Below are 13,094 nucleotides of genomic sequence, written 5' to 3'. Positions count from 1 at the left end.
CAAAGCAAAATCAAAAGGCCACAAAGGCTGAAAATAAAAAATGCAAAAATTTTGTGGATACCAAAGCTACTTAATGTAGCAATGAATCTCAAAGAAAGATTCCAAATGACATCCAATTTTGCAAATCCAAAGGCTTTCCTCATTCCTAAATCATCCACACTTCCATTTTCCAAATCTATTTTGGGTCCTTATATACCCAAATCCACCATCCCAAATCCATCATCTCCTTCATCTATTTTAGGTCCCTATGTCCCAAAATTCACCCTTTCTCCCACATATCCTCCACAATTTCCTCCTTTCCATCACCCTTCAAGGTGTGTGCCAATGACGATCTTTTCGCTTCCTTCCCAAGTCTTCCAACCTAACATCCACCAACCATGTCTTCCTCCCACCCATTCATAAGTCATTTTCCTCCATTCACTACCCTCCCAACATCTAGGAGAAAATTGTAAAAATTCCTTGAAAATAAAAAGGAAATAAATATCAAGGGATACCATCCATGAAAATAGATGCTTGAGTCCTCCCTTCATTTTCCTATCATGTATCCATTGCCTTCCAATTCCACTCATCCATCCATTCACTTTTCCTCTTCCCCTTGCACTCTACACTGGGGGCAAGCTCCATCCATACTACACTTACATACATACCTTCCATGCTTCCATCTACCATTCATTATCCTTTTCCACCTTTGATCTTGACTTTCACTTTCCTTTCATCCATCCATAAACACTTTCCATATCCCTTGCATAGTATCCACACATTATCCTATATACATCCATAATCCTTCCATACATTTGATCTTGACATACCATCCATCTCTCGCATTCCATACTCCCTATAATGTTCATTTCATCCATTTTCCATCCATACTCCTACATACTTCCATCCTTCTTTCATATGTCCTTGATCTTGGTTATCCCTTCCATTCCATTCACTTCATATCTCACATTCCATCCATATCCTTCATATCATTATCCCTATTTCATACCCTTCCTCACATTTTCCTTATTCATTACCCTTTCATGCCCATGCTCGTGATCACTATTAGAGGCACAATACCATAAATGTTCATACATGCTTTGGCAGAAGACATGCCTTCTCTTCCTCCATATGCTAAGCCTTCGCGCCATTTTCCCATTTTCATGCCTTCTCTTCCTCCATACGCTAAGCCTTCACGCCATCCTTCCATTTTCATGCATCCTTTCCCACCACATTTTCTTCCATTTTCCTATCCTTGGTATGGGGCATTTGGACTCCTTCAAAACATGATCCTTGGCCTCGCATTTTTTTGCCACCATATCATTTGGCCCCTCATATCCTTTCACTATTCCTTTCATCCACTTACATCACATTTCTTTTCCTCCATTTACCATACCTTGACCCTCCCTTGTCATTGGTTCCATTCTATTCATTCTATCTCACATTCATTCAATCCATTCATTTTATCCATTCTCTCATACATTCATTCAATCCATTCATTTTATCCATTCTCTCACACATTCGTCTAATCAATTCATTTCTATCCATTATATGCATTCGTTCATATCACATTCAATCTAATTCTTCCAACTCACTTCAATCAAATTTATTTATCCTCTAATTCAATCCTTTTCAATTCTTCTAATTCTTTCACATCAATTTCTATTCTATTATCATCATTCTTCATCCTATCAACATCATTCTTCCAATCTCATCCACGATCATTCTTCTATCTGCCATAAATCAAAACATCAAAAAACATATCAACTATGCAATCAATACTAATTAAATCAATCTAATCTTGCAATCTTATACCATCAATCCTTAATCAATTCATCAATTTGACCCAATCAGCTGATAATCCATTGACCATATTCAAACATCATTATCATGGGATGAATCCTTCCCAATCCTTGGATGTGCATTACGCTTAGCATTAGCTTTGCCATCCTTAATCAATCATCATCAATCAATCCATTCTTGGGTTTTCAGCTTGACTAGGGGCAAAATGGTGGTTTTCTTTTGGTTTCTTGTGCATGATTGCTGATTACTTGTATGCATTAGCATTTTTTGCATGTATCATGGTCTTTGCATCCTATTGTCCCAGGAATCATGGTCTTCCATATCATGGTTTCATAAGGCATATGGTTGTATTAGACCCCTTTTTCACATACTTGACACATTGTCATCTTGGTTCCTCATACCTTGGTGCATAGTGTTAAATACAATATCAAACTTAGGTTGTTCACACCATTACAACATAACTCCCTTCCATCTTCCTTGCATTTCGAGAGAACATCTGTGTTCTCCTAACCCGCATGTCCTCTCGAGGGGGCATACCTTTCCACCCTCGTCATCCTTCCTCATCCTTCCATGACTGGGGCATCATGCTACTAGCTTATCATCATCCTTCCACGACTGGGGCATCACGCTACTAGTCTTATCCTTTCAGCCACTATATTTTATTCTTCTTTGATATAAAATTACTAATGCTATATCAAAGAGGGGCAAAATGTAGACACCTAAATTTGTCCAAAACCCATTTCGTGACCAATTAAATAAATATTTATTATTTATTTAATTCCACTACCTTAATTAAATAAATTTTACATTTATTTAATTATGTTTTCCTTACCGATTTAAATAAACTAAGGTTTATTTAAATCCTAACCAATTCCCACTTGCATCTAACCCCTTTCACTTTAATTAAGTATGTCATTTACTTAATTAATTCCTTCCTAATTCCACTAGGAATTAAATATTGCATTTAATCCTATTTGAGCACATGACTCCTACTTTTAACCCTCACCTAACCTCACTATCCTACCTAACCCATCTTGCTAAACCTACCCACTTCCTAATCATGCTTGCTTTGCATAATCATCCTAGCTAATCACCTTTTAATCCTAAGTGTGTGCTCACACATGTGTGAGGAATCCTCACACATGTGTGAGAGATGTTCACACTTCCCTCATCCCTCATATCTTGCATGTCTCTTGCACACTTGTCCTCTTGCATGAGAGTCAAGTTGTCTCACACATGTGTGAGAAGCCATCCTTCTCACACCTCTTGCACACTTGTCCTCTTGCATGAGAATCAAGTTGTCTCACACATGTGTGAGAAGCCATGCTTCTCACACCTCATTGATCATGTCACCATCAAAGGTTGCTCACACATGTGTGAGCATATTGCCCCCTTTGAATGGTCAAAACCCTAATCCATGTGGAGTCTACTTGACCTCCACCTCATTGACACCTCATAGATCCAGAGAGATCTTAGCCCTCCATCTTTCATTCAATCTCAACCGTCTGTTGCATCCATTTTCCTATAAATGGAGAGCCCTCTCCTCATTTTCAAAAGGCACTATCTACCTTATTGTTATGCTACTAGACTTGTGAGCAACCACATCCCATGAGCAATGAAATCATCTAGACTTGATGGTTTCATGAGGTTTGCATAGTGCTATTTTGATGTTCATGTTCTCTTTATTTTACATTTTTTTCTTTCATATTTTGAGGTTTTGCATGATAATGTAGGAATGTGCATTAGTTGCTTAGTGTTTATTACTTGGTTACATTTTTATGCAACACACACAGTACCTCTGCACATGCCATTTACACATCAGCACAGTACCAGTGAAGTACACATCAGCACGCATGCCAATTTTTTGGCTTTTTTTTTAAAATTAAAAACCTTTTCCTTCTTCTGCCATTTTTGGCAAGAATTTTGGTGAAATCTGCCATTTTTGGCAAGTTTTTGGTGAGATCTGCCATTTTTGGCAATTTTTTTGGAGATCCGCCAAATTTGGCAAAAAAAAATTTGGCAGGTTTTTGGGCATGCATTTTGAGGTGCCACATCAGTGCACAGTCAACCTATGACATTAGCACTAGTCAACCGCCACATCAACGACCAGTCAGCTAGTGACATTAGTGCCTAGTCAACTGCTACATCAGTGCACTGTCAGCGATGACATCATCAAAATGTCATATGACATCTGTACAGTTGTCAAATTTTTCCCCATGTTTGTAATTTTTTGGAGAGCTTTTTTTTTGGACCTATAGTTGGTTTTTTGGCCATAACTTGGGCAAACGAAGGTATTTTTCTAATCTGAAAGAAGCACCAAAAAGCTGGTTTAGAGATGGAGACAATGGTGCTAGTTTCATTTGATTTTGAGTTAAATTGAGCTTCCAAATTTAGTGTTGAAGTAGAAACTTCTATTTCCCTCTTCTCTTCATTTGAAATCCAAGTTCTTTTCTCAGTTTTTATGCTTTCTATAGTTGTTTTATTTGGTATTTGAGGGATATCATTATCTATTGTGGGGGGGAGCACTTTCTTTTTTGTACTTTAATTCAGAACAAGACCCTTCTACTTCTGTCTTCTTCTCTCAATGGCGGACTCCTATGTCACCTACCTTACACCACACAACTACCATACTTGGAAAGGACATATGACTAGATTGCTTATGGCAAAGGGGTTATGGTCATGTCTCGATGCGGCTCATCTAGTTCTACAAAGGCCTTATGAGCTTCTTATGCAGCACAATAAAATGGATGAGGCAATGGGCCTCATTGCAATGAATATTTCAAATGGGTTACTATTTCACCTGGATGGTTTGAATACACCCAGGGCTATGTGGGACAAGTTTTCAACCTTATTTGGCACAATGAATCAATTCAAGATTCTACAAATAGATGCAGAGTTTACCTCCTTGATTCTTGAATCATTTACTAGCATTGAGGATTTCTTGATGAAATTCAAGTCTCTTCGATCTATGTTACAGGTTGCTAGAAAGACAAAATCTGATAATGAGTGTATCTTCCTGATACTGTCCAAGCTTTGAGGACCTTATCAAATTTTCGCTTCTACCTTCTACTCCACTATGGATGCTTTAGGAGCACAACATGTTATGCCCTCTTTTGAGACCTTTTGTGACCGGTTGACTCATGAGTAATCAAAGCTCACTCAAATGGATTCTCTTACAAGTTCACTATCACAGGCATTGCTGCCAAGCCACCTCAAAGCACACAGAAGCCAAAGTAGATATTAGATTCCTTGTCTTAGCACTCTATAAGCCCACCTTCTTCTTCTTCTAAGAAGGAGAAACAGAAGACTGAAAAACCTATATGTTCCTATTGTCAAAAGGGAACACATGATGAGTCACTTTGCTATCAGAAGAAGTTTGATGGTTATGAGAAATAGATAGCGGATTTGCAAGCTCTTCTTCAAAAGAGCAATATTTCCTCTCCATCCTCTTTTGTCTCACAGGGGTCTGCTTATCAGTCTTCTTCTATCAATCCTACAGCTAGACAAGATCTTGGAAAGGGTCATGCATTACAGGCTTCTTTCACATCCCCTTCATAGGTCCCTTGGATACTGGATTCAGGTGCTTCTCACCATATGGCATCTTCTCGAGAGATCTTCTCTTCTTTTGAGGCTTCTCCTATTCCCCATATTATCATTGGGAATAACACTGTTATGACAGTCTGTAGGAAAGGCACTGTATGCATTCAGGATGGCACATTCAATGATGTGTTGTATGTTCCATCTCTGTTTGCAAACCTTCTCTCGGTTTATTAGATTTCTCATAGTGGGTTTGGGAAGACAGTTGAGTTCACTCCAGATTCAATTTTCATCCGGGATAGTATGACAGGAGGTATTGTTGCTATAGGGACAGTTGATCTTTCCACCTGTCTCTACTCCTTTTCGCACTTTGGTCCATCTTTGCTAGAGCACGACTCTACTCCTTTGAGAGAGCATCATGTGGTACAATTAGGTTTCTTGAACCTCTGTGTGGTTCCTAAGACCACTATTGTGACTGCCTTGCCACCTCCTCTTGAGCTCTTTTCTGTTTAATAGGGTTCTTCTTCAGCACTACCTGATCCTCCAGCTCCATTCATCGAGCCACTAGGTGTAGTTGTTGAGGATTCTACAGAGGACATTCATCTCCTCTTTGATGATAGTGTTCACACACTTGTCATACCACTTACATTGGGGATTCCCTTTCAGGATCCTCGTGTCTGCTCCTTTGAGCATCAGCTCAGCCTTCTAGTGACACCTCAGCTTTTGAGGTTCCCTCTATAGTGTCCACTACCTTTCACTCCTCTGCATTGGAGTCACAGTGGTTTGTTCATTGATCCAGGGGTTCTTTCATTCTGGGGGGGCTTTGGAGTCTTGACCCTCTCTCACAGGGGGGGGTTGAAGTCACACATTGTACTTATGGCTTTGAGAGAGTCTCTTGAAGTCATTATATCTCTTTTTGGAGAGGGGATTTTCTCACTGGGTTTTCTCCTTTACTCCAGTTTATAGAGATTTCCTTGTACTGGGTACCTGATCAGGCCTTGTTGCCAAGACCCACTTGTTTTTGCTTTCATAGCTTTTCTTTGCTAGGTAAGCTTACTCCTTACTTTCAGCTTAAGGGGGGGTATTAGAGTATTTTTTCATTTATACTTATTAATTAAATCATATTGATTTAATTATATAAGTTTCTATTACTCTAGTTATTTAAGCTTCATTTAGGTGCATTATTGATTAATTATTAATTAATAATGTGCAACCTAGCCTTTTAGTTTAGGGTTTCTATCTCACCTTTATAAGGTTGAGCCTTGTACTTTTTTTATTATCTCTTATGCATTTTTCACATTTGAGAGCATCTTTTCTTCTGTCTCCATTATTCTTCTTTTGTGACAGGTTATTGGCTAACAGGTTCTTCTTGGGTTGTGTAGAATTGATATTAATCAATTCTTTCACTTCCAACCAACCCTAAGACTGCCCTCAAGGATTCCAAGTTGTTGAATTTTGGCATGAAGGGCGAAGTTCTTCTTTCCCCAAAGCCCAGGAAGAAAAAGGTTAGAGGACTATCTTAGGCCTCTCCGGTGGAGACTAGAAGCAGCTGCAAACTGGATGTGGGCTCAACGGCCAAAAGAGGCAGAAAATCTGTGAAGGAAGCCAGAGATGAAGAGAGTAGAAGAAGCTTGGAGAATGGATGCCAAAGAACTCTTCGGGAGTGTTCCAAGAATTATTCATGAAGATCATATCATGGAATATTAGGGGCCTTAATGGAGCCCATAAACAAGAAATTATCAGGAACCTTATCAGAGATCAGAGACCAGACATCTTGATGATCCAGGAAACTAAGATGAAAAAGGATTCATTGGGAAAGATTAAGTTCAACAACTTGATGAGTGGGGAGGCTTCGGACTCTGATGGTGCCTCTAGGGGTTTGTTGACCCTTTTTAATACCAAAATTTTTAGAATGGAAGTGGTCTACAATGATGGTCATATTCTTTTGTGCAAAGTTTTTCATTTCCCTTCCAATGATTGTTGCTTCCTGATGAACTTATATGCTCCTAACAATAAGAGAGAGAAAAAAATTACTGGACTAGAGCTTGAAGTCTAGTGTAGAGCAGCAATTTAAAGAAAGAAATTATTATGGGTGACTTTAATACTTTGCTGTTGGATGAGGAGAAGAAGGGAGGTCTGCCTCCAGACTGGGAAAGCAAAATTGACCTTGCAAACTTCATTAATGGTTTGTCTTTTTTGGATATGGACCTCATGGGCGGTGCCTTTACTTGGTCAAATAAATGCATTGGTCAGGACTATATTCAGGTCAGACTGGACATAGCTCTTATCGATCCCGATTGGCTGAAGACCTCCTCTTGCAAATTAGCTATTTTTCCCAGAGTGGGTTCTGACCACTCCCCTATTTCCCTTTTGGTTGTTCCTATAGGTCCCAAAAGGCCTGCCCCCTTTTTGTTTTGAAAAAATGTGGACCTCCCACCCTGACCTTTTAGACAAGATTAAGCTCTGGTGGAGTATTGATGTGGAAGGCACAACTATGTATAGGGTAGGAAGAAAACTTAGCAATGTTAAAAGGATGGTTAAAGCTTGGAACATGTTTGATTTTGGCCATATCTTCTTTGAGAAGGAAGTCCTAATCGACAATCTTTCTGCTATCCAAACCTCAATTCAAGAGGTAGGGTATGATGAGTTAAACAAGGAGGTTGAGTTGTCTATCCTATCAGATTTACACAATATTATCAGTAAAGAGGAGAAGTTTTGGAGACAAAGATCTAGGGTAAACTAGCTCAAAGAGGGAGATCATAATACAAAGTTTTTTCATCTCACCACTCTAAAACACCATGCAAAAAATAGAATTACAACTTTAAAGAAAGGACAGGGATTGCTGACCAAGGGTGAGGAAATATCATCTAAGGCTGTTTCTTTTTTCTCTTCCCTATTGTCTTGGGATCCTTTGCTTTCCAAAGTGGATCAAGATGACATTGTCTCTTGTATCCCTAAGGTCATCCTTCCTCACCATAATAAACTGCTTCGTGCCATTCCCTCTAAGACATAAGTTAAAGAAGCTGTCTTCTCTCTGCTGGCTGATAAATCCCCTAGCCCTGATGGCTTCCTATCTTCCTTTTTCCAATTGTTTTGGTCTGTTTTGAGGAAGGATGTGGTTCAGGCTGTTTAGGAATTCTTTGGGGCTAGAAGCATTCTTAAGGAGATTAACTCTACTTTTTTAGTTCTCATTCCTAAAATTCTTGGAGCCAATTCCTTGGACAAGTTTAGACCTATTAGTCTTTGCAATTCTTTCTATAAGATTATTTCAAAAGTTCTTACTTCTAGGCTGCTCAATCTCCTCCCTTTGATTATTTCTTATCAACAAACTAGTTTTGTCCTGGGCAGACAAATTTTAGACTCCATAATGATGGTGCATGAAGTGATTCACTCATGGAAGCGAGAAAAAGAGAAGGGATGCTACTTAAACTAGACCTTTCTAAAGCCTATGACAGAGTCGACTGGTCTTTCCTGGATAGAGTGCTCAAGGCTTTTGGGTTTGATGACAAAACTTGTAAGCTAATATCTCAACTGATGTCTACTTCTTCTCTTGTAGCTTTAGTGAATGGATCCCCCTCCGATTTTTTCAAATCCTCTCGTGGCCTTCGTCAGGGGGATCCTCTTTCGCCTATTCTCTTCATTATCTTGGCAAAATGCTTAGGCAGACTTATTGAGAAGTATAAGAAGGAAGGGAGAATCAAAGGTTTTAAACCTTCTTCTATAAGTGCCCCTTTTTCTCATTAGCAATTTGTTGATGATACCATAATGGGAGGGGAGGCTTCTATTAAGGAGGCTAAGGCTATGAAGGACATCTTGGGTATCTACTCCAAAGGGTCAGGGCAACTCATCAACTGGGATAAGAGCTCTGTTTTCTTTATCAACACCCCTGAGGACAAACAAAAGAAAATCTCCAGAATCTTGGGATGCAGTGTGGGGAAGCTTCCCTCTACCTATCTTGGTCTTCCTTTGGGCACGAATCCTCCTGATTCTTTCTGGAATGACATTATGGATAGATTTAGTAAGAAGCTGGTTGGTTGGAAAGGGGCCTCTCTTAGCCAAGTTGGAAAATGCCAACTAGTTAAATCCACCCTTTAGAACTTTCCTGTCTATGCTTTGAGCCTCTTTGTGATCCTTGTGAAATTTGCTGAGAGAATGGAAAAAATTCAGAGAGACTTCTTATTGACAGGAGCTGAAAAGCATAAAAGGTATCCTCTTGTTACTTGGGAAAAAGTTTGCCTCCCAAAAAAATATGGGGGTCTAGGCATCAGGAAGCTAACTCACCTCAACAAGGCTCTTTTGGCTAAGCAAATATGGCGTATCTTCAGCAGCACGGATGAATGGAGAGACATTATGGAAAACAAGTATATTAAGAGACCCTCTAAATAGTTTACCCTCTTCAGCGAAGATATCCCAAGAGGATCTGTTGTTTGGAATGGTTTTTTAAAAGCCAAGGACCTGGCTAATTCTAGAGTTTCTTAGAAACTGGGAAATGGGGAGGATATCTAGTTCTAGTCTAATAGTTGGTTCATTCAAGGCCCCCTTATTAACAACCCCATCTATGAGGTCTGGATGAATGACCGCATCAACCATTTTGGGCAGAAAGTTAGTAACTATAGGAATGACTAGGGATGGATAGATCTTTCCGTCATCTCTGAAGATCTTAACCCTATTATGATTATGCTTAACTCTATGGCCCTAAATAACAACATGGATGAGTTGGTCTGGGGAGATAATGTCAATGGGCAATATACTACCGCCTCTGGGTACTCGGCCCTTTGGAGATTAAAAGAGATTCCTCCTTGGTTGAGGGCTTGGATTCTTGGCCTCATTCCAAAAATTAATATGTTCTATTGGCTGGCTCTATAGGAAAAAATCCTTACCCAAGATAACCTCAAAAAAATAGGTCATATTATGCCTAGCAGATGTGAGTTATGTAAAGATCAGATAGAGATTGGCAATCATTTGTTCATCCATTGCTCTTTCTCTAGGGAGGTTTGGGTCTCCCTCACCCAGGACTTGGGATTCAGCTGGTGGGTGCCTTTTAACCTCCTGGATCTTTTCTTATCAATGGAAGTGTATGTTCAATGGGTATTAACTTCAGGAATTAAGTTCCTGGATCCTGCCTCATTTCTGTTGGAGCGTCTGGAAGGAGAGAAATAACAGAATCTTCAGAGATAAAGAGGAGCTGGCTAAAGTGATAGGAAAGAATTTTTTTGCAAACATAAAGGAAAACTATTCAGTAAGGAAAGGGGGAGATATTGAATTAGGTGGCAGAAAAAAAGAGAAGGCAAAAGACAGAAAGATGAAAAGACAGGAAGCCAAATGGCTTCTCCCCCAGAAGGATGGCATAAAGCCAACTTCGACGGAGCGTCCAAGGGAAATCCTAGCTCTTCAAGAAGTGGAGGCATAATAAGGAATGAAAATGGAGATGCGATTGCGACTTTTTCCCTCCCGCTGGGTTATCAAACCAACCACTTTGCGGAAGCGAATGTTGCGTGTAATGCTATCAAACTGGCTTTTGAAATTGGAGTCACTAATCTTTGGCTTGAAGGGGATTAGAAAAACATAATAAAATGTATTAATGGCAACTCTCAGCCATCATGGTCGATTGCGAATCTTATTGATGAGACTCATGAGACTCTTGCCAAATTCAGTAGAGTCCACGTCACTCATATTTTTCGGGAAGCTAACCCGATCATTGACAAGTTTGCAAATATTGGGGTTGGCGCAGGCCAAATTATGACATGACATCCCATAAATACTTTGCTGGTGGATGTTAAAAGCTTGATCAATCTGGACAAGATCCGAGGAAGTATGGAGAAGATCAACTTGCAATTATGAGTATGAATGGATTAAGGGGAAAGGGTACTTCCCAAAAAGTTAGCATGGGAAATTGTAATAGCTACAATTTATTACAGACTAGTCGACATGCTTTGTGGGTCGTTTATTACATTTACAATAGGAACGACAGAAGGGTTAATTCTTTCTGCATTCTGCTTAGTCATAGAGGATCCAATTTGTTGCAGTGCGAGGTGCATATGAGAATTGAGGGTGCTCAAAGTGTAGATATGGTTGGTGAAAGGTGTAGAAAGGAGCCAGTGGGTGAAATTGAGAAATGGAAGAGCAGGGACAAAGTTTGGGAGCAGTTGGATCTGGACGAGATTACCAGATACATAACGAAATTGCATGGCTTTGATCAGGAGGTGACCAATAGTATGATTGGTTCATGGAAGGATGGCAAGTGAAGGTGAATGGGGTTTCTTTCATGATCACTGAGGAGGTGATTTTGACCGTTGCTGAAATCCCAATTGAGGGTTTTAAGTTTTTCAAGGACAAGAAGCTCTTGGCTAATGCTGTGTGGGATTTTGTTAAGGATGAGAAGGAACTAAAAGCCCTAAAGAAGATTGACACATACTATGTTCCTAACACCATGAAGAAACTATGGAGGTATGTTCTGAGAGCTGTTATAGAGTATATTACTTTGGACCCTAGGTTTGATAGGTCTCGTATCCACCACTTTGTTCTTTTGAATCATTTTTGGTGCAGCCGTAAAATTTCTTTTCCTTTTTACTTGTTAACTTCTTTGAGCAAGACAGTGGTTAGCTTCAAAAAGAAGCCCTCTGATAACCCCGCATTGCATGAGGGGCTTCTGTTTCTTATTTATGAGCATTTTAAGGCTCAGACTATAAGCAAGGATCCCCCTCAGACTGAGAATGTGACCTTTGGTAGCTCCAACTACTCTTCAGACTCATATGACATTCAGAGCTTTAGCTCTGAGGATGATGTGATTTCATCCGCTGATAAAAAAGCCACCCATCAGGTCAAGAACTTGCCTTCCTCCATCACCTCCAGCAGAAAAAGTTCTAGGGATCATGGGCAAAAGCATCTTGTGAAAGATGTGAAGGATGACAACGATGAGGAGGAGGATGTAGAGATGAAAGAGGACGAAATGGAGACGTAGGAGGAAATTACGGAGGATCGAGGAGGGAAGAAATGCAAGAGGGAGGGTCTGGAGGATGAGATTATGCAGCAAGATCGGGACATGTCTTTGCTGCCTCTTTCACCTATCCATATTCATGCACAACCTGAGGAACAAAATTTGGATTCTAAGATCGAGGCTGGGGAGGTGCAGGTAAATAACAGGAGGAAAGCTTGGAAAAACTTTAAAGTCAAGACCTCAAAAATGGGCATTTTTAGAGAGGCCATGATCTCGCAGGTCCTTGTGGATAACCAAAAAGAGACGAGGCTTGAAGAACTCATTGACCCAGCTATTGTGGCTATTTCAGACAAAGCTAGGGAAACCGGGCTGAATCTCTTGAACAATGCCCACAATAGCACGATTGATAACTTTAGATCAATCAAGTGGCTTTTCCATGAGTTGGAGGAGGTCAAAGAGCACGTGGGTCATATGGAGAATAATAGGAATGGAGCAGACTCTGATAAAAGAGATGACAATGGTGAGAGGCTTAGTCTGGCGGAGAGAAGGATCAACACCCTTGAAATCTACAATCATAATCTCTTGAATCAGATGATTTCGATGCTAAACTCCATTAACAACAACATCATATCCTTAACGGGCTAGATCAAAGACAGAGTTATGAAGGATGATGAGGATGGCAAAGACAAGGAAGAACCAGAATGGGGGTCGACACTACAAAGGACAACATCAACAATGGTCAGGACCAAGAGGATCAAAGGGCACTCCAACAAGAGGCAGAGGAGAACAAGATGGACTATGAGGCAGCTCAGGTCATGCAAGACCTAGAGAGAAAGAA

The sequence above is a fragment of the Cupressus sempervirens genome, chromosome 10 (assembly GCF_028749045.1).
Source record: "Cupressus sempervirens isolate cs-2001-9-10 chromosome 10, ASM2874904v1, whole genome shotgun sequence".
In the NCBI taxonomy this organism is placed as follows: Eukaryota; Viridiplantae; Streptophyta; class Pinopsida; order Cupressales; family Cupressaceae; genus Cupressus; species Cupressus sempervirens.
Note: the sequence above shows the minus strand (reverse complement) of the source record.